The sequence below is a fragment of the Corvus kubaryi genome, unplaced genomic scaffold, assembly GCF_017639235.1.
Source record: "Corvus kubaryi isolate FWS band 111438036 unplaced genomic scaffold, C.kubaryi_AGA036_p1.0 69, whole genome shotgun sequence".
In the NCBI taxonomy this organism is placed as follows: Eukaryota; Metazoa; Chordata; class Aves; order Passeriformes; family Corvidae; genus Corvus; species Corvus kubaryi.
Window position 1 is genome coordinate 3,556,021 of NW_024582057.1, and position 23,933 is coordinate 3,579,953.

Consider the following 23,933-nt stretch of genomic DNA (forward strand, 5'->3'; position numbering starts at 1 on the left):
CAGATTTGGCTAAGCATGAAAATAATTTCTAGTGTATGATTCATTAGGAAAGTTATCTGATTATGTTGAACTTGCTTCAATAATTTTGTAATTTGCTGAAAACTTTTGTTTAACTTCATTCAGTAAAATTTATTTCAATCTTCTCCAGTGTCCCATCCAGAAAATAGCACACATACTTTAGGCAGCATCCCTCCTACATGAATCTGAGATTGCTGTAAATTGTTGTCCAGATGCTTGTTAAGAGACAAGCAGGCTGTTTACCTTGGATTGGATAGTTTCCAAGAGCTAACATGAGGATTAACACTGGTATGTCAAATACTGGAGAGTGAATTCCCAGCCTCCAGCATGCTCCGCATGAAAGATTATCTGCATCCTCTGTAACCATTTAATCTGCAGCCCAGGAAGTTGTCAATTTAAATTCCTGTATTGAAATAAGCCAACAAATACTGACATTCGCTTGTTATCTGATTTATGTTTATATTTACTTAGCCTTTGTTTCCTGAAAATCCCCTCTTTTTTCCCCAGTCACATAATATAGCAGCTCTCGAGAGCAAAAAAATCACATGCAATTTACTTCAACAACTTTTCTTGGTTTTGTTGCAGGATAACTTATTTCATCCAGAGTTGCCAAAGGAGTTAGGCTGAATGCTAACATTTTGATTTATTGAGAAGAGCGTTAGAGCCTAATGGGTTAGTTCCTGTCTCCACACTAGAGCACAAGGTGTAGGTAAGATATCATCGGAGCAAACACAGGATCTTCATATCTCATAAGAGGTTAGAAGTGCTGTGGGAATAGAGCACCTTTGAATGCCTGAAGGGTGTTCTTCCAAGAAGTATATGCTCCTTGCCCCTGAGCTGCCATGCAGCAGGAAGAAAATGAGAGTTTGACTTGCTGAGGCTGAGAGATTGGTATTAAGAATGATCCTGTGGGAAGAAGCTGGTAGTCCATTAAAACAGCAAAATATTCATTTTTCAGGAAAACATGGATTCAAGTTAAATGATTTCTCGTGGATATTTTTGCTCCTCTCAGGCCTGTAACCCCTTCTCTGAGAAGGCAACATCCACAGCATCCTATTAGATCATACCTAGATCTGAATGTTATTTGGAAAATTAAAGAGGAAGCATGGACTGTGATGTGCGTTTCAGGGCTGCTTGCTTGTCAGATGCTAGAATACATGAGGAAGATAATTGGGCTAAAAGAGATGGTGGTCGAAGCACTGCTAAAGGTGACTGCATGATACCGAAAAAGTAATTTTTTTAGTACACTTTGCTGTTGAGACTTTGCTAAATGCCACTAGTCTCAAACATGAAAGTAGAAGTTACCGCTTTATCAAGGTTGTTGCTTAATTCTTTCTAAATGACAAAAAAGATCACAGCCTTTTCTTCTAGAATAAGTCTGAGCAGGCATTTATGCAAGGTTTGTTACTGAGTTTCTGATTTAATAATTTGTTAACTCCAAGGCAAACAAAACTGAAGTGGGATCATAGAGGCATAGAACTCCAAATGTTATTTGATAGTGATATATACATTGCATCATTGCACTGATAGGTGTTACATGTGAATTGTTTCCCTGTGTTTGGCTTGTGTTCTATGCAGATTAGAATATAATTTCTCAGACAGTTTAAATTCCTAATTATTGTGCTCATTATTCCAATTTATTTAGCTACATTTAAACATCTACTGAAATTGTGAAGTATGAGACAAGTTGAAATTTACTGCTAATTCATTTTTAAGACAAGAGAACTACCTAACATAATCTCAAAATAAACCCCTATAGTAGAGAAGTAGCACTGATTAAATAACTAGTCAGTACCCTTTTGCTATCATTAACATATTTGTTATGAAAGAACAAAATTTCATCTTCCACCTTCTCCAACTGACTTATAGGGTTGAATACTCCTGGCTTGAAAGCACCTTTGAAAATCAGGTCTTCTTCACAAAAGTCCTACAAATGCTTGTATTTTGCCACTGCCTCTCACGAATTTCCACTCCAAGTAACCATCTGTAGCTATCACACTATGTCAACAATACAGGCTTTCTCACCAGGTGCAAAAAGCATTACTATTCATGTTCTTTATTTTCTCAATTACATCTTTCACTTCTCTTTACTCTGCCTCTGGTATCTTAAGTATTAATCACTTCACAGTCACTTGTGTCCTGTGAGCTTGGCTGTCCACTTACCTCACTATCATCAACAAACCAAAATGCACTGACTGCATATTTGAAAGCAGACTGGCTTGCTGGCTTTTCACTATGACACTGTTTTTTTCAAATGTCTGCAAACCAATCTCAATCTTCTGTTCATTTCCTCTCCTCAAACATCTTTTGCTGTATTAACTTGTCCAGTAGGCATGCAATCAACAATGTTATTTATAAACTCACATGTAGTGTCTCTGGAACAGCTTTTTATTTTATCTCCAGACTCATTTTACCTCATTAAACTTCTATCACATTTTCTTCTTTCGTAAATAACAGTAATTCCCTCTTTTATTCACTGAAATATTGCTAGGAAGCCTTCAGTTTGTACTCTTTTCCCATAACAGAGCAATTCTAAGATGGTTAAATTTAGGAAAAAAGCAGAAAGAGACTCTTTTCTGAGCTACTTAAGGCGTTGCAAATTTGGTGACGGCATTAGAAGTAGGCAGAGGTGATGGGATGACTCATTTCATTATAATGAGTACTGATGCAGCACTGGAGAGATGAGATTTACCTATTAAACTGAATTGGCTGGAGTCTGTTTTTAGGGTAGGAGTGTTGGTTTCTTATCTTTACTGCCCCCAGGAGGCTTGAAATTATTCATAGCAGACAGTGTTTACCTGGCAGTTCTCACACAAGCATGCTGATCCCTGGCAGAAAAGGACCTGGGGGCACGAGTCAACGGTGACTGAACAAGAGCCAGCATGTGCCCATGTAGCCAAGATGACCAATGGCATCCTGGCCTCTATCAGCACTAGTGTGGCCAGCAGAACCAAGGCAGTGATTGTCTCTCTGCACTGGTGAAGCCACACCTCCAATCCTGTGTTCAGTTCTGGGCCCCTCACCACAAGAAAGACACTGAGGGGCTGGAGCAAGTCCAGAGAAGGGTAATGGAGCTGGGGAAGGGTCTGGGGCACAAGTCCTGTGAGGAGTGGCTGAGGGAGCTGGGGGTGTTTAGCCTGGAGAAAAGGAGGCTCAGTGGGACCTTGTTGCTCTGTACAACTGCCTGAAAGGAGGCTGTAGCCAGGTGGGGGTCACTCTCTTCTCCCACGTAACAAGTGACAGAGAGGAAATGGCCTCAAGTTGTGCAAGGGGATATTTAGATTAGATATTAGGAAAAATTTCATCATGGAAAGCGCAGTCAAGCATAGGAACAGGATGCCCAGGGAAAGGGTGGAGTCACCATCCCTGGTGGTATGTAAAGGATGTGTAGATCTGGCACTTGGAGACATGGTTTAATGGTGGCAGTGCTGGGTTAATGCTTGGACTCAATGATCTAAGAGATATTTTCCAACCTTAACGATTTTATGATTCTATACTCTTATTACTGTGTTAACATTAGTAAATAGTACTGTAGGCATTGCTACAGACTATCATTCCTCTATCTTTTTCTTTGCTGCTCAAATTTTAACAGAATGTATTTTATCAGCTTTCTGGAAACCTTCTATACCTGATAGTATGCTGCAATATTCCTGCTAGGTCAAGAAGAGAGCATTGCACTTCAAGGAAAAAATGAACACTTAAAAGTCTGTTGGGGGATAGCAATGAGAATAAGCACGAGTCTACAACACATGATCTTCAAAGAAAGACCAAGTGAATTGGTATTGCTAAGAGCAAGAAACAGAAGACTGAACTGACTCGAACTAACAGTGTTCAAGAGCATAAAAGGCTGCTTCAGAAAGGAAAAGGATGATCCCTTCTCTGTCCATGGTGATTAAGTAAAGAAATACTGAGCTAAAGCTGCAGCAAGAAGATTTGCTCTAAGTCCTAATGTGAACTTGGCATACATAAGAAATCAATTATCACCTGCTCTCTACTGGCTCAGCCATTCTAGACAGGTTCTTTAGGATCTGTAGGCTGGTTCTGTGAAACACATTACTATAGCATTTATTTTTCATTATTTCAACTTTGAAAACTCTTTGACCTTTTAATCAAATTATGGCCCTGTTTTATTAGGTGTCCTATAAACACAAAAACAGTCCCTGCCCGGAAGCAACAACTCAGAGTATTAAAAACCACTATTGTTGATGTTTTGCTTTGTCGTAGGACTTAAAAAAATACCAGGCATATCTTAAGCTGCTCTGTGCAAGACAGAGTATACACACCTGACCAGCACAGCTGTCCAAGGGTATTGCAGCTAAAAGGCCTTCTGCTCTGTAAGGCTATAGAGCAAGGTCTCTTCAGGTCCTCAAGCAAACATTGCTCATGATGTGAGGCAGTTACAATAATTGGTGATCCTATTTTAGGCTTTGTTTTACATGAAGTTTTAAATTAAGTCGTCTTTTACTGTGGAGGGCCCTGTGAAAAATAGATTGGTTACAACATAGTCCATGCAACACGAGTAAGTCTCCACTCTGTTGCCACTCAGAATGGAAAAGATGTGAAATTTAAAACTACACAAACCCACTCATAACTTAAGTAGCTTCTTCAGATGCTTCTCACCATTTCTTGACATCTGCTTGGTTATATTTCAGCAAAGTGTTGAAGACCCCCAGCGAAAATTGTTCATCTTTGTTTAAAGGGAGACAATTCAATCAGGATAAGTCTTTTGTTTTGGTAAATAAGTAATTTTACTGTATAGATGATTGAACAGGGTTACCAAGTGCTTCAGCTAAGAAATTGAGTGAAGAGTAGTATTGTCATCATTGTTGAGATATTAAAAAAACTTATTAGCATCATGCTTTCCACTTATACAACATCTCTTATTTAAATCTTGTAATGCTGAAAAAAATTCTAGAAGTCCTACGAGAGTACAGAGACACTAAATGTATTCTTACACTTGAAAAGGTCTTGCAAAGACAGAACAGAAAGAAGTTCTTACTCATGTTCTGATCAGTAAGGAACACAAGATCCAATAAGAAGATTTTTGGCTTGTATTCTTATACTCCCATTGTTCTGAATTTTCTTTCAGAACAATGGGTGCTGTTCTACTGCTTTATGAAACTCTATCTGAAACACATAACATTCTTTCTATCCAGTTTGGTGGAGAGGATTTGTAATTTGCTATGTAAGGGTAGAGAAATAAAATAATTTATTTCCAAAGTCAAGTGTATTTACCATGAGGAGATGAACTACTTCCTTAAAATTTGGTATTAGAAAAAATAAAAAAGTCTTTGAACTATGGACTAAAATTTCTTCCCCATCGCAGGCTCTTTTCATTTAGTACTCTCCCAAATGATTCCAGCTCCAGAACAATCTGTGTCTTGAAAGTAAGTTTTAAGGATCCTTTTGCAAAATATGGATGCATTTAAATTCTGCAGGCCCTGAAAATCATGGGTTATATTTACAATACATATGTGGTATGCATAAGATTGAGTGAGGAAATAACAGGCTTTCTGCTTCTTTTATTCCAAGAAAGCAACTCATTTCTGCTGTAAATCTGTTTTTGTATGACGGATGATTAAACTGACTAGTGCTCAAAGAGAAATACATGTTATTTACTCCTGATATTAACTCAGTTTGACTTAAGAGTGAAGTGAATGCTTGATTTTTTTAGATGGTGAACTGCAACAAACAAGTGTTTAACGAGGAAAAGAATGAAAAAATCTGTGTTTCTAGGTTTCAAGTTTGAGCTGGTTTGACTGCAGTTGCTAATAAAGTGGTGACTCAGATTTGAAGATTTTTAGTTCATCTTTGCACTTACAAGGTGTCCATATTGCTATAGAAGATTTTGTCACGGGCCTTCACACTAGGATAGAAACTGCATTCATTCCATTTGCGGAAAACACAGCACTAAGAGAAACCACAAAGAACTAAGAGGCAAGATGAGAATTTGGAAAGGTCATGACAAAACACTGAGTGACATGAAAGTGTGGGATGTGTTTGAGTGAGAATAAGTAAAGGTTCTACTCTTACACAAGAAGAATCAGCTACACAAGCACAGGATAGATCTGAACATTAGTAACAGCTCTGCAGAAAAGGACCTGGCAGATGTAGTAGATCACATGCTGAACATGAGGCAACAGTTGCAAAAAAAAGGAAAATGCTCTAGTAGTGTAGGAGGAGCCTGCCCGGGAAGGCACATCAGCTGCTCTTTCTGATATACTCAACATTCAGGATCTGGGAGGTGGAATAGAACCTCTACTGAGACTGCTTTCAGTTCTTTTCTGTGATTTAGGATGTCATTGTACCTGAATGGTCTTATGGGTTCTTCATTACAGTGGTAGATGCTTGTTATGGCCAATATTTTCAAATGTAGGTATTTAATCTGAGGCATGTATGTAACAATGTTCTTATCAGCCACGTGCATGGTTTAATTCTCTAAAGTTCTGAAGGTGCACAGCTTGGTTTTAAGTTTTGCACATGCTATAGGTAGAGAAGAACATAAATACCAACATAACTTCATACTTCAGTTTCCTCTCTGACTGCACCAGATGCTCCAATACAGATTCCTGAGACTCTAAATTAAGCAGTGATAGGATAATCTGCAACTAATACCTAGTAGCTAAAATTGGTTTAAAATCTGAAGCATGCAGTTTAGCGTTTCTTCCAGCTTGTGTATTAATAGCAATCGTTTAAATTCCAGATGGTATTGTTATCCTTTTAAATGTTCAGTCACTTCTTGTGTCATTTTCTGAACTGTAGCCACAGTCTCCACATTCCAATTGCATGTGGTATGAAAAATAATTCTGTATTATCTTTTTAGAAGTGTGCCGAAGAACTGGTGGACACTTTTGCTATGGTTGTTAACATTGACAGTCTTAACAAAACAGTCCAGCTGTCATGAAAATCTCTCAGGTGCAGACTGCATTTTCTGGAAACAAGTAGCCCCACCTCATAGCAGCCAGTAAGCCAGAGGCTAACATGGTTATCTAAATTAACACTGAATGAAAACCTGGGTCTTTTAATTCCCAGGTGTATGTCATAATTGCTTGCAGTCCATTTAAAAACCAACAGCAGATGTTCCACTGTGCATTGCATATTCATTATGGTAGAGATGGCTTCTACATCATGACGTTTGAGGAACTGGGTTGGAGTATGTGAAGTGAAGGCTTGGGTCTTTGCTGCAAGCCACATGCTAAAAATGAATTTTCTGTTTGCTAGGTGAGCACCTGAATATCCTAGCGTTTCTAGATGGGTTTGTCTGTTAAGTGTTACCCTCCTTTTCCTGTCAGAGGAATTATGAAAAACTAAATCGTGAATTTTTTTTTGCCTTTTGCAACAAAAAACTGTTTTTGAAATCAATAAATGCAATTATTTTGCCTGTCAGTGGTAGGATATGGTACACCACTCCACATAATGCCACACACTTTGTTTTATGTTAAGTTTCTGTACTGTTGTTCATTCCCTATTCCCATTTCTCTGTCTTTTTTTTTCTTCTTCTCTAGTCTTTCCTTGTATGAAGATGGGAAGCCACCATCTTCCAAGCAACTTGCCATCAAGTCCCATTCTCAAAGGCTTGAGTTGACTGGTGTCAGTAGGGTAAGCAGTTCACCTCCCCCACCCCCTTGTATATATTAGTCTGCATTTAGCAGAACTGGAGTTCATTTTTCACCTTGCCGTCTACCAGAAGGCCCAGGGCTGGAGTATTTTTCCTTTTTGTTTCCATCCTGTGTTGGTATAAGGATGCCACTACCAGCAGCTATTGAAGAGGTGCTGTGGCTTCCTCCCCACCTTCAAGTCCCTTCTCACGTAAGCACATTAGCAGGTTTTAAGAGATAAATGTCATTTGTTTGTTCTCTTGAGAGGCTGGGGAAAGCTCTCCTGTGATCTGTTGAGCAGCTGAGATATAAAGGTGCAGTGCAGCTGGAGGGAAGTGGTGTGAGTGTTCTCGTCACCTGACTTGCATTTTACGATTCTCAGAACCCCACATATGCCTAACACATTGAGCTCTGCTGACAGGCTGTCTCCCTTTGAAATGGAAAAATATGACCCCACTCATGAGCACTTCTCTCTGAAATTTCAACCTTAGTGCTATGAAGTCCCTCTTGTTCTCCTCTAGGTCTTTCCTCAAAGGGATATAAAAACCTCTGCACTGAAACAGTTTTGGAAAGGTTAGTTCTGCTTTCAGAATGCCCTACCTTTTCTCCTGTGCCTGACTACTTTCATTAAAGTGTCAGGCAGGCTGGGAAAAGCCACTTCTGCAGTCAGAGCAGGGGTAAGTCTCAACAAAATGGTTTGGTCTGGCTCAAGTTTATAACAGATGCTGTAGCAACACTCATAAATCTGATGTTATTGGCTGTCCTTTGCTAGAGTTATGTGGTTCATACCATCATCCCTTGTCGCCGGAGAGTTCAGAAGAATGCTTTATCATTTTGTAAAACATTAACATAAGCCTATTAAAATGCAAAAGCATCACATTAATATGGGGTAAATCACCTAGTCTGGAGCCTTTAAGGCAGGCTGTGAATTATTCAATACCATGATAGATTTAGCCAGCGAAACATAGCAAGCCTCTGATTAGCCCCAGGATAAATTTCAAGAGGTCATTAAGATCAATATATCCCTTTAAATATACCTTCTGTGTGTGAGTGTATGTGAAACTGAAAAAACAAGAAAAAAGAAAAGGAAAACTGAAGTCTTAGGAAAGACAATCAAAGAGATGTCAGTCTTATAGGTTATAATAAAACATGGCTGATACCAGACCCAGCTAAAATAGCCTGGAGGCAAAACCACCTCTTGTGTTGTCCTGCTTACAGCAACAATTAGGAGAATGGAGTTCCCAGTAAGAAACATGGGAATGAACCCCTGATAGCTGAGTGTCAGAGACAGTTTGTCAAATACCAGGTAAATAAACAAACCTGATTCCAGTGGAGCTGCTTCAAACAAAATGGAAAGCAAACACAGTTTCAGCAATATCCAACCATGCACATAAATCTCATGCACATAAACCTGTTCAGTATTTGTAGTGGAAGAAAACCCATACAAAAAAAAAAATAAACCTACATGGGGTATTTGTATGCTCATTTATTTGCTTTTTTTTTCTTCTTTAATCACAGATTATGTCAAGTGCTGTCTTTCAGTCTCTAATTAGAAATATCACCAACTGGGGTGAGCATTTACCCCTGTTAATCTGACCAGGAGGTGCATTATGAATAATTTTGTCCGTATATTGCCTGTCCTGCTTGTTTCTAGCACAGAAAAGAGTGCCGTACCCACAAATGTGTTTGATCAGGTATAGGACCTTGTTGCTGCTGCATGTGTAATCAACTTCTGCCATTAATGTTCCTCTGGGAGCTGGTAAATGAGTAGCATGTGTAATTTCTTCATTAGCATACCTGTTTACTCCCAACTGTGCTTTGAAGTAGATTGGGGCAGGCTTCCCATCCGGCAAATGCTGTTCCTAGACTGGATCCACCACAGCGGTGAGTACCAGCCTTCTGAAATTTAGGTAGCCTATAGCTGTTGACATATGTTTTGACCTCTGTCCAGTGTCAAGGAGGAATGTCTTTGGAGAGCTCAAGAGCATGTTCCTAGCATTTGTGCATTGGAGGTTAACGCAAGCAGATCCACAGCAGAGTGCTCAAATTCCCTTTAGGATGGTATTTGTGCGCTGCTCAGCTCAGTGCACAGAGGTGAGGTCCTTGCCACAGCTCCTTTCCTGCCCTCCCGTATGTAAAAGTGTAGTGTATTGGTAAGTCATATATTGATTTTTAAATTGCCAGTGGACTGAATGCATGTAATACTTTTACACAGATTTCCTGAGGCACCTCTAATGTCCAGGGAGAGTGAAGGGTCACAATGAATAGAGTATATATGTTAAAGAAAGCCTGTTCTTTGGCTCTGACCCACACCTCTGGCACCTCTTTCCAAAAGAGTTAGGGATGACAGGGGACCTGCTAAGCTACCAGGCAACTTTTAATACTCACCATTTTGAAATGGGTTTCACATAAACACCTATTTTCTTATATTTTCCTCTTCTCACTCTGCTCACTTTCAGAGCTTTATGGCAAAGCACATATCTCAACAGAGCTCCTCCTCCAAAGCACTTGTATCTCTTTTTGTGTTGTGGCTCCAAATTTTCTAGTAGACACAAAGCTCTCTGTGATGCCTTTCCATGAAAAGGCTTTACTTTCACAGACACTGTTTGCATCTGTTACAATGTCATGAATCCCTCAAGAAGGCAGCCAAGAAAGACTTTCAGATAGTTTCTGACTGTGCTCCTGAGACATTGCAACAACATGAGTGGGTTTTTATGATGTAAATTACAGAACTGACATGAAAACAGATGAGTTTATTAAAAGAGAGTGAATCACTGATGACATTTAAGTCTAATTAAGTCAAACTACCCAGCTTAATGATTTTGTTCCCGAGGAGGTAACTATTTGGGAATTCAAAATGTTTAACACAGATCTTCTAAAATAGGGTATTTGTACCTAGGGGTGCCATTATCAGGGTGTGTAATAGCAAATGCTTTCGCTTAAAATGCTGTGCCAACGAAAATCACAGTGAAATTTATCCCAGCCTTTTGATAATCCTATCCCAACATGTAGTCATGGTTGAATAAACAGTGGGGGGTAAGAGCAGGGCAAAGGATGTTCAAAATGGGGATAAGATGGTTAAAGCAAAAATGGTAGATGTCATCTTCACCTATGAGAGTTCCCTATATTTTTATGTTCAAAAGATACAGAGGGAATAATTCATTTTGGTCTCAGTACTGAAAGGTCAGCTAAATGCTGACCCTCACAGTGATGTACTCCACATATTTCAAAATATAAGTTCCTGTTAAATGCTCGTCAGTGCCCTGATTGACTTTTCTTAGTTCTCTACTGGGCTGCAGCATTTCTGTCTCTATGCAGCCAAGACATACTTGTAATTAATTTTGATTTGCAGAGTTTTCCTGCAGCTTAATAGTTCAAGGGTATTTTGTTGTGTAAACTAGATATTGCTCCTCTGACATAACTGCTGTTGTATAGACAATCCTCCTGAAAATTAAGCCTTAGACTCCTCCCTTCAGCACTAAGATGACTGGCTGCTTGCTGTTGAAGCACTTCAATAGAAAATGCTGTTTATTTCTTCAGCAGAGTTTGTTTAAACAGCCCTGTTATCACTGATGGCATGCAAAGCTCAAAGGGGCCAGTACAAGCCTGTATGCCATATCTGCACCTTCTGGGAATTCCAGAAGTCACATCTTCATCTACATATTGGAGGGATAGATTGCATGTAGAGCTTTTCCCCTGCTATTCTGCAGTCAGGACAAAGTCACTACTTGATAACAACAAAGTTCTTGACCCAGGTCCTCTGGGGGTAGTTGTTTGCTTTGGGGGTTTGTTTTCTAATTTTTGGGTGCGTTTTGCTGATGACACTAAATGTAGCAGAAAGCAGAACTATAGATCTTGGCACTTTAAATGGTTTTTGATGACTGCACAGAGCAAGAACTATACCTGGAATGTGCTTCTTGTTAAAGGGTACCCTTTGCAAGTCTTTGGCTTACTGAAGTTCTTCGTTTGGTCCTCTTGGCAAACATGTAGCAAGATGTTATGAGGGCTCTGCAATGCTCTCTGGCAATGCTCTCTTCTAACCACAGATTTCTGTGTAGGGTGATTGGGCATTTTTAGGTTCCTCAGTTCATATATTTAAAATCTGTCGTAAGGACTGCAGAGAGTTACCATTCAGAGTTACAATTACATGGACAAAACACATATGCATTTTATTTGCACATATACCATTTTATTTGCAAGGTTATCCTCTTTCCTATTTTGATTTGAACAGCATCACTGACTCAATTTACTCATGTGTTTCAAGAAGCAACAGCCACCAGACTCCAAAACATCAAGTGATGTACTCAGTACTTTACAAGTATTAGGTCCTTATTAGGCAACAGTGACCTATGTACAAAACGAAGCCAAACAAAAACAACAAAAAAAAAACCAACCCAAAATCTGAGAAACAGACAAAACAATCCCACATGCAGATAAATAAATAATTACTAAACCCAGATTCATTTCACTGCATCTGCAGTATGTGAATAAAGCTATCACATTTCTTGCTTCGTGGAGAGTTTGTCATCTGTTGTGTCCTTGCTTCGCTGTAAAGTTGCACTGGATCTGCCAAAGCATATATGCAATATTAAACACCACATGCAATGCATTCGTGCACAGCAAATGTTATGTAAGCTGTTGAAATAATTTTAAGTCCTAATTTATGTCACTGCACAAATCTTCTCTGTTTGTTTCTCCAGCTAACTTTACCACTCACACAGTTCATTTATTGTTTCAACTGGGAACTTAGGGACTACAGTCCTTCTCTAAAGTCAGCAGGGCATTCCTAAATGGACCATGCTCAGAAGAATGGACATTTATTTAATTGCAGTGCATATCATTTACATATTATATTGTCTGTAAATGCAGTTCCACTGCTAGATTTTGTCCCACACAGAGAAACATAGAGTAAAGGGTAATCTTCTGGCTTGATAGGCCAGGAGAGAGGTATAGCTGTGAGTGGCTAATATAGAAATAACCAAACTTGTTTACAGAGACAGCTATTCTGGCCAACTGCCAGGATTCCAAGCACTACACTTGAATTATACAGATATTTGCACAGCCTTGCAATCTGGAATAAATTTTGCAGATATTACCAACTTTATTGTGAGTGGAAATAAAAGTGTGAATAGCACTGCAATAAAAAGCTGCATGTTGTTTGTATTCCTTTCCTTGTAGATAGAGCAGCTGTTTGTTGTTTCATTGGGAGTGTTTAGTTTCACATTTCCCTTAATATCTAGCAAGCTGGGTGCCTTGGACACTGCTTGTCTGCATGGCTCTGAAGGGCATATAAAATACTGTGATCTGGCTTCCTCATTTCTTTTTCATGCAAGTTCTGTTAAAGTGTTCTCATTATCTAAAAACACAGTTTTAAGAAAGAAGTTGCAGCACTCTTCAGGTTTCATCATGCTGCAGGAGCTAGACTGGTTGTCATGTTCAGAAAATCACATGATAATACAGGATGTCTCCAGTCCAACCTCCTGCTCAAAGCAGGGCCAGCTGAGGGATCGGGACAGATTGCTCAGGGATTTAACCAGCTGGGTGCTGGAAAACTCCAAGGCTGGAGTCTGCAAAACCTCTCTGATCAATGTGTTACCCATTGTCCCCACGGGGACAAAAGCTTTTCCTTATAGCCAGTCTGTAACCCTCTTGTTTCAATTTATGCCTGTTTCCTCTTGTAATCCTCATTTTCTGCTGTTCTTACTCTTGAACCCTTTTTCTGAACAGTGAAGCCTGGGACATCTTGTTCCATAGGACTGAGGCAAAGAAGACATCGATTAATTCAGCCATGTTTGGACTTGCTGTCACATACCCCATGTAACAAAGGTCCCACAGTTTCACTGTTTGGTTTTTTATGATAAGGGTTCTTGTCATCCTTGATACCCCTTACAGGTGCCAACTTTGAGTAAGCTTTAGCTTTCCTAGTGTTGTCCTTGCATGCCCAGAAAATATTTTTAAATTCAGTCTTTATAGCCTGTCCCTGCTTCCACCTCCTATATACTGCCATTTCACATTGAAGCTTCATCTCAAGTTCCCTGCTTAGCAAAAGTCTCACGAAGAATCAGCCTGTCTTCCTGAATCTCAGGGGCAATCGTTCTTGCGCTCAAACGATGCTGTCCTTGAAGGTCTACCAAATTCACAGAGATCCTTGGCCCTTGAGAACTGCCTCCCATCAGAATCCACTTAGGGTCCCCTGAATAAACTCAAGTCTGCTCACCTGAGTACTCTGCTACTGTCCTCTCTCACACTTGTCAGGATCTTGAACTTCACTATTGCATGGCCACTACTGCCAAAGCTACTACTGATTACTGTATCTTCAGCTCGTTCCTCCTTTTTAGTGACAAGCAGATCCAGCTGCGTGTTATCTTTGGTCAGCCCACGCAACATTGGTATCAAAAAGGTGCCTTTGGTTGCACAGACTCATTTTGTTGTGAGACTGCATCAGATTGTTTTGTTGGTTGTAGTCAACTTACAGGCAACTGAAGCAATCAGGTTTACTGGAATGGATTTTTGCCTTTCTTTCTTCATTTTCTGAAAGACTTCTTTGAGTTACAGTGCTCTGATGTAACCTTGCTGTAGCTGGGTAGATGCTTAGTACTCAGATCAGTACAGCTGTGCACTAAGGTATCCTGCCAGACCTAAACTACATCTGTAATCTCCTCTATCTGTATGCCTTACTGACCACCTTAATACCAGGACACAGGTGCAGTCCCCATGCTGCCAATTGTCATGCTTGGTTGGATTCCAAGGGCAGAAACTGGAGGCTTGGGGGAACTACATGAGGTTTTTCCAACTTTGAAAATGGCGGTATGATTGTCCTCCGGAGAGAACACTCTCTGACTCTCTATCATTTTTCAAAGATGCCATCCTTTGCTGTTGCTTGCAATGTCTTCTGTGGATAAGAAAAGGCTCTGAATAACCCCTGAACTCAAGGACAGTAGAGTCCTATTACAAATTCTTGGCATTATCCGTGGAAGACGGTGGGCCTCTTGAACGTGGGCAAAGACTTTTAGAACTTTCTACCCCCACCAACAGGCTTCCCTGACTTTAAAATGGCTTATGCGCCTCTACCTACAAGAAGTAAAATGTAGAATTTTAATTCTCTTCAACTGGAAAAAGCAGAAATAAGTTACTACAGAGTGTTGTTTAAAAGCTGTTTTTTGCTGCATGACAAAGATGCGATGGATTTGTCATCTTTCATATAAAATTGAAAGCAATTCACTTTTACTTCTATGAAAGTAGGGAAAAAAGGTGATACTGTTTGAAGTTATACTTGGAGCAACTTATGTGAATTACATAAATATGACCCCCTTCTTCCCTTTAATGTTCATTCATCTACTTGATCTTGTCTCTGATATATTTCCTTTAAACATTCCTTAGTAGCCTTCAGGTCAAAAGTGCAGATTTGGAGGGCCCTCCATGATTAAAGCATATATAATTGTCTTGTACAGTCCAGTGTCTGTTGTTAGGCATTTGGGGAAATCTCTTATTTTTGGTAAGAGTATACAGCAAACTGCATGTTCTTCAGTAAAGGTTATACACCTGTATTTGCTGTCTCCTACTGCTCCTATTTTAAGAAGACAGAACAATAAGTTTATGCTCAAAACTGACTTCAGTTTGTTGTATAAAATGAGAATGCTATTTGTGGAAAGAGAAAGGGTAAATTGTGGGGCATAATAAAAAGATCTAACCCTTAATCTTGAAATGCATACTAATTTTTTCAAGCCACTTGCCAGTATTTTTTTTCCTTCTTTAACTGCTTTGAAGAAAAGTAGTATTTATCCTTTTCTGATAATCAGAGAAATAAATAGTTCTGCCCAGGGACAAAAAGAGTGTTTTGTGTTTTGAAGGCAAGTGCATGCTCACTTTGCTCACACTGCAACAACCTAACAGTTGTATGGATTCAGTAGTGGGGCACTGAACTCAGGCTATGTCCTGCTGAGAAACTAATGACTTCTACTTGGCTTGGAGCAAGAAGAACAAGCTCCTACTTGCTTGCAGAATGCCATGTAGAAATTAACAATCAGATGAAAACTGTGGGGTTTATTATGGTCCTCAGACTACTTGTAGGGTTGATCTGAAGTGTATCCTCTGATGTGAAACAATACCTGAAAGCCTTCTCCCTCTGACCTTCTTATTAAGCAAACTAATAATTTGAGAATAAAGGAAGCAGTAGAACACTTGCTGGTATGGTTAATATAACCTTCCTCTCTTCTGAAAGCAAATCCCAGTGTCCTGTCTCAGTTCATCCTCTGTCAAAATTAACCTTGGAGTTGCTGAAGTGACAGAATTCTATAAAGGGCTAGGATAAATGCTGATAAAACTGACAGTTTTGGAAAGAAAAAGGAGCAATTGACTATTATTTTGGGGAGTAAAGTAAAAATCCTTTCTTTATTCTCCACAGAGATAGTCTCATTAAAACTGAGTCACTTGACTACATGTAAGTACTGCATGTGGTCTGTTTCTAGAATAATGGAGAGACCTCAGATATCCACCTCATTCTTTGGATCTTATAAACAGATTAACCTATCTTTTAACAAATGCTTTCTAAATAGTATGGAATGCCCCTCGGGAAGAAGTGAGAGAAAGAAAATCCTCCTAAAATTCAAGAAGAGAGGAAGCTATTGCATGCTTAATTACATTTATGTAATATTTCTCTACATCAACCACATGATCTGGGGAATGAAGGAACTGAAAACTACTATGTAGAGGGACACTTACAGATTCCTTAAAATTTCTCACTGAAGATACCTATCCTGTACAGCAATCTGAACCTACTGATTCTTGCTTTTACAGACTCCTTAGAAGTAATCCATGTATCCTCGGGCGTCCAGAAACCACAGGTTGAAATATCTGAGACTATAATTACCAGATCCCTCAGTTGTTGATTTCAGCCAAATTGGCATCTGCTGAATACTGCCCTGTAGATTACTTCAAAGAAGCCTTTAGCATCATCAAATATGGAGTAAATCTAACAAATGCATGAACTTGTCTTTTGATTGCATCTAATACTGATGCTTATTTCCTTTGAGCAAGTGCTGACTCTTGTCCGCAAAGAGTCTGCAAAATTGAAAGGAAGAGATGAACCATTCAGCCTCTCAGCTATGATGCCAGAAAACAGTATTTTTAGTCTTATCTCTGGTAAATACAGTTTTGAAGGCTGCCTTATTTTTGACTACTTTCCTCTTTTTCTGTTTTAAATTCATAGTTGCATCCACATGGCATCTTCTTCTTTACCAAGAAGCCAGAACATGAGAGATGTCATCCTTTGCCACGAAATTGATCTGGATATAAGTGCCTAATTGTGTCTTAGCTGATTGTTCATTATCAAAATTTTCAGTGGTCACCAGCCGTTGCTCTTTCAGTGCTCATTGTGTCTTTCCCTTTTTTTGTCCATTCAGGTACACCCCATAGGTTATGGACATGTCTAATGTCCCTGCAGCTCCTGGTCTCCTTATCACCTGCTCCTTCTTTTGCTTTCAAAAGTGCTCAAGTTAATTATTTAGGTTCCACTTTGTAATTCTCTCCTTTGCACTTGAGTGATGTACACACAACCACAGGTCGCATCTCGCTTCTGCTTCTTCCACTACAGAATATCTTGAAAGGGCATTCATGAGCCAGAGGGACTGTCTGTACTGAATTCCTTCCAAGGGACTTTGCAAATCTTTCTCAAGCAGAAGTCCCACTGCTCCCATCAAGTCCCTCTTTGAGACTTCCATTTCTTTCACTAAGCTGCCTTGTTGTCATTCTTCCTCCAAATGTTACTGACTTCAACAATAAGATAGAAGGGGTCTGTCACAAGCTTTTCCCATGAACTTACCTTATTTTCTCCTAATTGCTTTTGTTCCTGGTCTTTTTCTTGTCTTTTTCCTTCCCCGGTGATGTGTGACAACATGACTGAACTCTTCCATCCCCTCCTTCATCCATCTGGTGGCTCCTTCTATTCATGTCCTAAACACATTTTAATGCTCTATGTCCCTAAACATTTAGTAGTAATATCATTATAGTCCTACTCTCTTTCATCTTGAGTGTCATTCATTTGATGGTAACCTCTAACCTTTTCCCACCTTTTACACACCCTCGTTGTTCCTTACTGCTATGTCAGAAATGCAGCTCCTACAACAACCTTCTTCCTGACGATCAAACCGTGTTTTTACTTCATTGAATCTTCTGGCTCTCCCTTCCAAGATGAAATGCTTCATCCCAATGCCTGACCAAGCCAAATCTCCATCTTTGGTTCCTTTTGTGTAGTAACCGCAGTGCTCTGTTTGCTTTCCTTCACTCTTGCTGGCTGCTGTTATCTCCCAGAATGTGGCTATCTCTTTTTTCTCATCCAAATTCTTCCTCAAAGCCCATTTTATCAGAGTCATTGTCACTAGCCTGTCCTCACCATTCCATATTATTTACAGGCCCTTTAATGATAGGAGAAAAAGTGGAAAGCAAAACCAAACCCAACAGGAATGTTTTAAGTTGTCGCTTTCTCTGCATCTTCAAAAGAGTCTTTTGACATCTGTTGTTCTTCAGGATAAAGTAGGACAGTGTTTGTCTTGTAGAGCACCACAAACACTACTGGTGCCTAACAAATGTTGTTAATGACTGTAACTGGTCCTTTCTTCTGAGCAGTCACTTGGAATTGTCTATATTACAGGAGTTGTATAATCAGGCTGCTGTCTCAAGGGGCCTGCTGCAAGTATCTCCATCTCCCTTGTGAGAAGCAGAGCATGACTATGTATTAATAATGAGCTATGAGATGCTTGAGATTTTCATCTCCTTGCTAACGAGAAAAAGCCAAAGTAAATATATGTAAGAGATCCTTGTCTGAAGTGAAGATAAGATGACATTTTCATGCGGTTCTAAAATTCTCTTTAGACTCTTTGTTTGTATTGTATAAAAAGCTGCTGTGACAAAACACAGTCAATGTGGATGAGAAACAAAGGGGTCACTTATGTGGGACACGAATACTATTTCCTGAGGTACTCATACTGTCAGTGGGAACCACAGTTACTTGCTGGCTGAAGAAGTGGGAGTCTGCTACCAGCTTCAGCAGAAGGGGAGTTTGATCTCACTTGCCATTTCAAAAGCTGCTCAAGAAAAATATTAAGACCTTTGAAAAATGTGGCTCTGCTGCTGAACAAAGTAGATTACAGAGAGTGGCCAAAGAATTAAGTGGCTTTCGTAAATATGTGTTCAGAGAGACCAGATCATTCAGAGGTTTCCCTCTCTCAGCATAAACTGGGAATTTGGTGAATGTCTTATATGAAGACTAAGTCCTTGTTTTGTGTCTGAATTCCATGGCAGAAAAAGGTTTGCCCATGCTTCCATTCAATGTGGATTTTTAAATGGCTTGCAAATAGCTTTTCCAACATCAGACTGTAGTATGTAAGAGCAGCAGCTCCCAGGTGCAGTTCAGAACAGTAGTGTCATAGCAATGTAACCACCTATTATAGTGGAATATGGACATAATGGGATCAAATTAACTTCCAGCAAGAAGGGAACATTTACAAAGGGTCTCTGAAAGTCCACTTGAGCTACACTAAGATCTTTGTTCTTTAGTAAGAATACTGTTAGATTACAAAACTCCCTTTATCTAAAACAAGGAGCTCTCTCTTGGGTTGATGGAGGTTTTTTGTTGGGTTTTTTTTTGGAAGAGAGGGGGATGAGTGAGAGGAGTGGTTGGTTTAAGTTTCCTTTTCCCCTGAGGACTATTACCAGCTATTCACACACTTGAGCTTATAAAGAAAGATCATTTTTCCACAGTCTGCACTCTCTTTCCTAAAGATTTAAAATAGAGCAGTGCCAGAAACATTAGAAGGCTTCTTTCTGTGAAACTGCACTTTTTGTTTTACAAAACAGACTTCTGAACAGATTAGGAGTACATTTACTGGGGTTTTAAAAACAGAGAATACCTAGTCTGAAAGTGACTCCACCACATTGCTGTTGTGGTCTCTTATAACAAAGGAAAATATTCAGTTTTAGTGGCACTTCTTTACCCATTCCATACAAATCTGAACAGCCATACACAGTGTGGGGAAGCTCTTAGCATTCAGCTTGTTGATGCTGTCTGCAGTTCATGTTGGCAGGGTTCCCAGCAGAGGTTTTATATCTGAAGGTTATCACTGCTTTGATCATATATGGAATATCTCATTTCAAAGTGAGAGGCAACCCCAAATTTGTACATAACTTCTAATGGTAAAGACTACTCCACTATCAAAAGGAGAAAATAATTTCTTTTTTGCAGTGATTTTTTACTTTGTAAAGCAAGTGATACACTGCTACTTAGGTCTGCAAGTGAGTTTTCTTGTCTGTTGCACATGAAACCTCTTGAGACATTGAACATGTGCCTTTGCCAATAGGTATTAGCATGCTTTGCTTCCCTCTCTTAGGCAACTATTTCCATTAGATCTTAATACTTTAGGCAAGAGAGAGAAAGCAAGAGAGACAGTGAGAGAGAGCAAATTCCTCTTGAATAACACAGCTTGTTTACAAACCTTCCACAGCCTGAACTAAGCCAACGGGAGGTCTCTAAATTAGCTATTGGAAAAGCATTTCAGGAGAGTTTGTGTGCTGGAATGGAATTGATAATAAAAGTTGCTTGTCTGTACCCTGTGAGCTGATTAGCTCAGGAAGAGTACACACAGTGTTACAATTAGCATTCAAAGCCTATTCATCTGTACACTGGCATGGAGAACAGTCTCTGTGGGAGGCTTAACTGGGAGAATTATTCCTTCTTCTATGTTGTTTATAGTTAGTTGAGCTTTAAAGGATCCAAAGCCTTTAAAGAGACTTGGTCTTCAGGAAATCATTGAAGATGCTAGAAGCTGAGGTGCGTAGAAATTGTCAGGTCTGAGAGGGTCTTCTATATTGCTCTCTACCAAGCCTGGCATTTTGTACTACAAAAACATTGTTTAATCAGTAACACATCTAAAATAATGTCACTAGTCAAGATTCAGCAGCCAAGAGAATTGAATGTGTTATACATGGCAATTCTTCCTGCAATGTTGCAGTTGCTAATATAGATGTAAAAAACCACAAGAAGTTGAGTAAATTAGTGGTCCTACAGTAGTATTAATGTGCCCATTTTTTCAGGTATAATCGTAGACCCTGCATTTAAAGTAGAAATTAAAATTTAAATAAATGGGGCTGAAATACCTTGAAGCACCACAAGTATGTGATTTCCTAACATGGGGTGTTACATTAACAACGCTCTTGCGTGCAGGTGTATCCAAACAAGGCCAAAGTCCGAACTTCCTTCTGACCCTTCCATAACTGTCAGTACCAGTGAAGATTGACAGAAACCCAAAGGATATTTACACTTTTCCTACTCAATCAAATGCTACATTAAGAATCCCAGACTCCCCTATTCCTGAGTAATGTGCACAAAACAAGCTACCTTCAGACCTAATCTGGGGGACTGCCAGTCCCGAGTGCAATGTTGCATTTTCATCTGTGTGTCCTAGGAGCCAAGGTTTTCAAGGACAGCATATCCATGTGAGAATGGCTGTGGGCCATGTCAGTACTTTACAAGCTTCCCCTCAACAATAGGAAAGAAAAAAAGCCTTAATGCTCTGGGGTGAATTTGACCTCAAAACTCTCATGAATTCCAAAGTCAGTTTGGATTTTGTTTGTCTTTTGATTTCCAAAAGGTCTTCTTCATGTCTATTTTGTTACTATTGAGGTTATTTGATCTCCAGCTACTACTTTACTGTCACATTGCAGGAGCCTGAGTGGTGTAAACACCTGTCCCAAGGGTTGAGAATCCATTCAGGCCATTCCTGACACCAGACAGATGTGGGAGCTAGAAAGGTTGTTTGAGCAGCCAGCTTGTCTTTCTACTCTTTGCAAGATTGCACCCTGCCTGCATTTCTTCCCACTAATGCCTCACTGAATACATCTTTGTGTATTAGCAGGATGGTACCCTCTTTGATAGTATTTCAGGCTCCAACTGCTTTTAACATTCAGAAATGCCCTCTGAGCTTAGTCTCAACTCCTTCCTCATTAGCCTGCTTCTGCGTCTCAGCATCTGCTGAGATTGAGTAATTCCCTTCCTTCATTTATATTTATACTTTGAAGGTATTTATAGATTCAAGCTATGGCCCCACAAGTTTTCTTTTCTCCAGGTTATATTTATAGATCTTTGATAAGCATCCCCTAGTATTTTGTTCTTATCTTCCAATGCTTATGTGCTGTTTGTTAGCAGTTGCTTTGCTGCCTTCCCACCCCACACACATGATTTTGCTCTGCATTATTCCAAAAGTGGTGATACTAGGTCTCATTTTAATGTAACCTTAATAATTGAAAATGAGACAGCCCCAGTAGATACAATACATAATCCATCAACAATCCAGCCCTGAAAAATATTCTTATATGGTGGCTATTTTCTTACCTCTCAGAAGCTTGCTGATGTTTCTCCTGCTGCTTGGGACAAGGACTGTCTCTAGCTGTTTGTACAGCACTCAGCACAGCGGATTTCCACTTGCCTCTGGATTCATTTTGTCATTCTGTAATGTGAGATAATTAGAAACAAAGACAGCAATGACTGAAGAGCAAAGAATCAAGTGTAAACCCAGAATCTCACCAGCTCAGCTTTTGTAAAAAACTTAATTTTCACACTGAACATTCCCAAACTGCTGTAACTGTAAGAGAGTTAGAATTGAAGGTGATAATGATATGGACTGGTGCAGATTTCCCTGAACCATATGCAAGATCAGCAATCTAGGCTCATAAATTAAGTTCAATAGCTGTGAAAGTGCCTTGAATTATTTAGCTTACTTGTCCAGTGAGAACTCAAAATTATTAAACTCTTGCCAGCTGCTGTGTGTACAGTATTTTTCACAGCACATTTTTCCTTGTGTACAGTTGGCATATTTTTAAACAAACATGGTCAGTCATCTTTCTGCCCTCTGACTCATTTTGAGTCCTTTTTATAAATTTTTCTTCCATTTCCCCCAAATAACTTTGCTCTAGTTTTGCCTCCAAGTTTCAGACAGAGCCTTGATTGTATCTTAATGGGTATTCTGACCTTAAAATATCTTGACTTAAGAATTTGTCTGTGTGACAATGCAAGCTAGATTCAAGAAAGAAGAACATGATTTTCCTCTTAGTTTACTGATTTTTCAGCTTCTCAGAACAAGTTAAAACTTAACTTGTTCTGAAACAACTGGGGATTTTTCTCACATCTGCCTAGACTTTCCTCTGGTGAGAAGGCATTTTCTTAAACAAGTCCTATCAAAAGGGAAACACTTCTGTAATTTTAAATAGTGGTAGATAACAGGAACTTTGTTATGCAGTCTTGCTGTTTTTAGGAATGCCCTTCTCTCTTTATCATTTACTGGCTCCTGATACTTGTAGAAAAAGTTGATGTTTACATGGACCTTACAGAACCTAGGAGAAGTGGGGCATATTAGAAGTACACTGTTTTCTTAAACATGTTTTTCAAAGGTTACCCTAGCCCAGAGCAGCAAAGGTTGATATGTGCTTGTTGAAAGTTTTGTTTGGTTTTCTTTTCTTTTACCTGAAGAAATTTAACCTTTTAAGTGAGTCAAAAAGACGTGTTCAGTATCAACTAATCTCGTGGAATTATCCAGAATATTTCATGGAACAGAGTTAAAGCACTTGTCACAGCAGAGGGGACGATGGCTATCAGTGTGCCCCTGAGCCTGCACATCCTGTGCTGTTTTCACTTTTTATGCTGCCTTGTGTCTCTGAGTGAGGGCTTGGGTTAGAAAGCCATAAAAGTCCAATGGGGTGGAATAATTCAAAGCTTGGAAACTCAAAACCCGTAATTTCAGTGACTAGTACACCTGTAAGATCAAGTTATACTTTATAGAGGAACATTTCTCTGACAGACTCTTTACATATTTTATATGTATATTTTATAGGAGGGTAAGCAATTTCCCAGTATCATCATCTAAGGTTGCATTTTAAAAGAATTGCCTCTTATGTGTGCAAAAAAATAATGGCCATAGAGCACAATTTGCAAATCGGTCATTGCCAGCAAACCTAGAGGATGTTTGCTGCATTTTGATACTGTTAATAGAAGCAATAACCGAATGACATTTAATAAGATCATTCCTAGATGAGGAAATGAGGGATTATTTGCCTAGTGGGCCATTTGTATAAGGAGATGCTTATTCAAGGTTGAAAATGTTTCCAAACTTCAGCAAAAATCTTGGAATACAACCCTCCAATCTGCTGTCACTTTATCTTCACAAATCTAGGGTGCTGGTGTAAGGGTAAGGTGTGGAGATACTGTGTGAGCTGCTCTGCAGTACCATAATATCTCTGCTTACTTCTGTAGCTAAAAAAAAATACAAAGCC

The 23,933-nt window shown here is 39.4% G+C and overlaps 1 long non-coding RNA gene across 1 annotated transcript in view; it reads left to right on the plus strand.

Moving 5' to 3' along the window:
• The first annotated feature begins 609 nt into the window (after positions 1–609).
• Positions 610–23,933, plus strand: part of LOC121674679 — a 30,355-nt gene continuing 7,031 nt past the window's right edge. The window contains exons 1-2 of the long non-coding RNA XR_006019775.1: positions 610–727; positions 7,524–7,617. This is a non-coding gene — a long non-coding RNA (uncharacterized LOC121674679). The remainder of the gene's footprint in view (positions 728–7,523; positions 7,618–23,933) is intronic.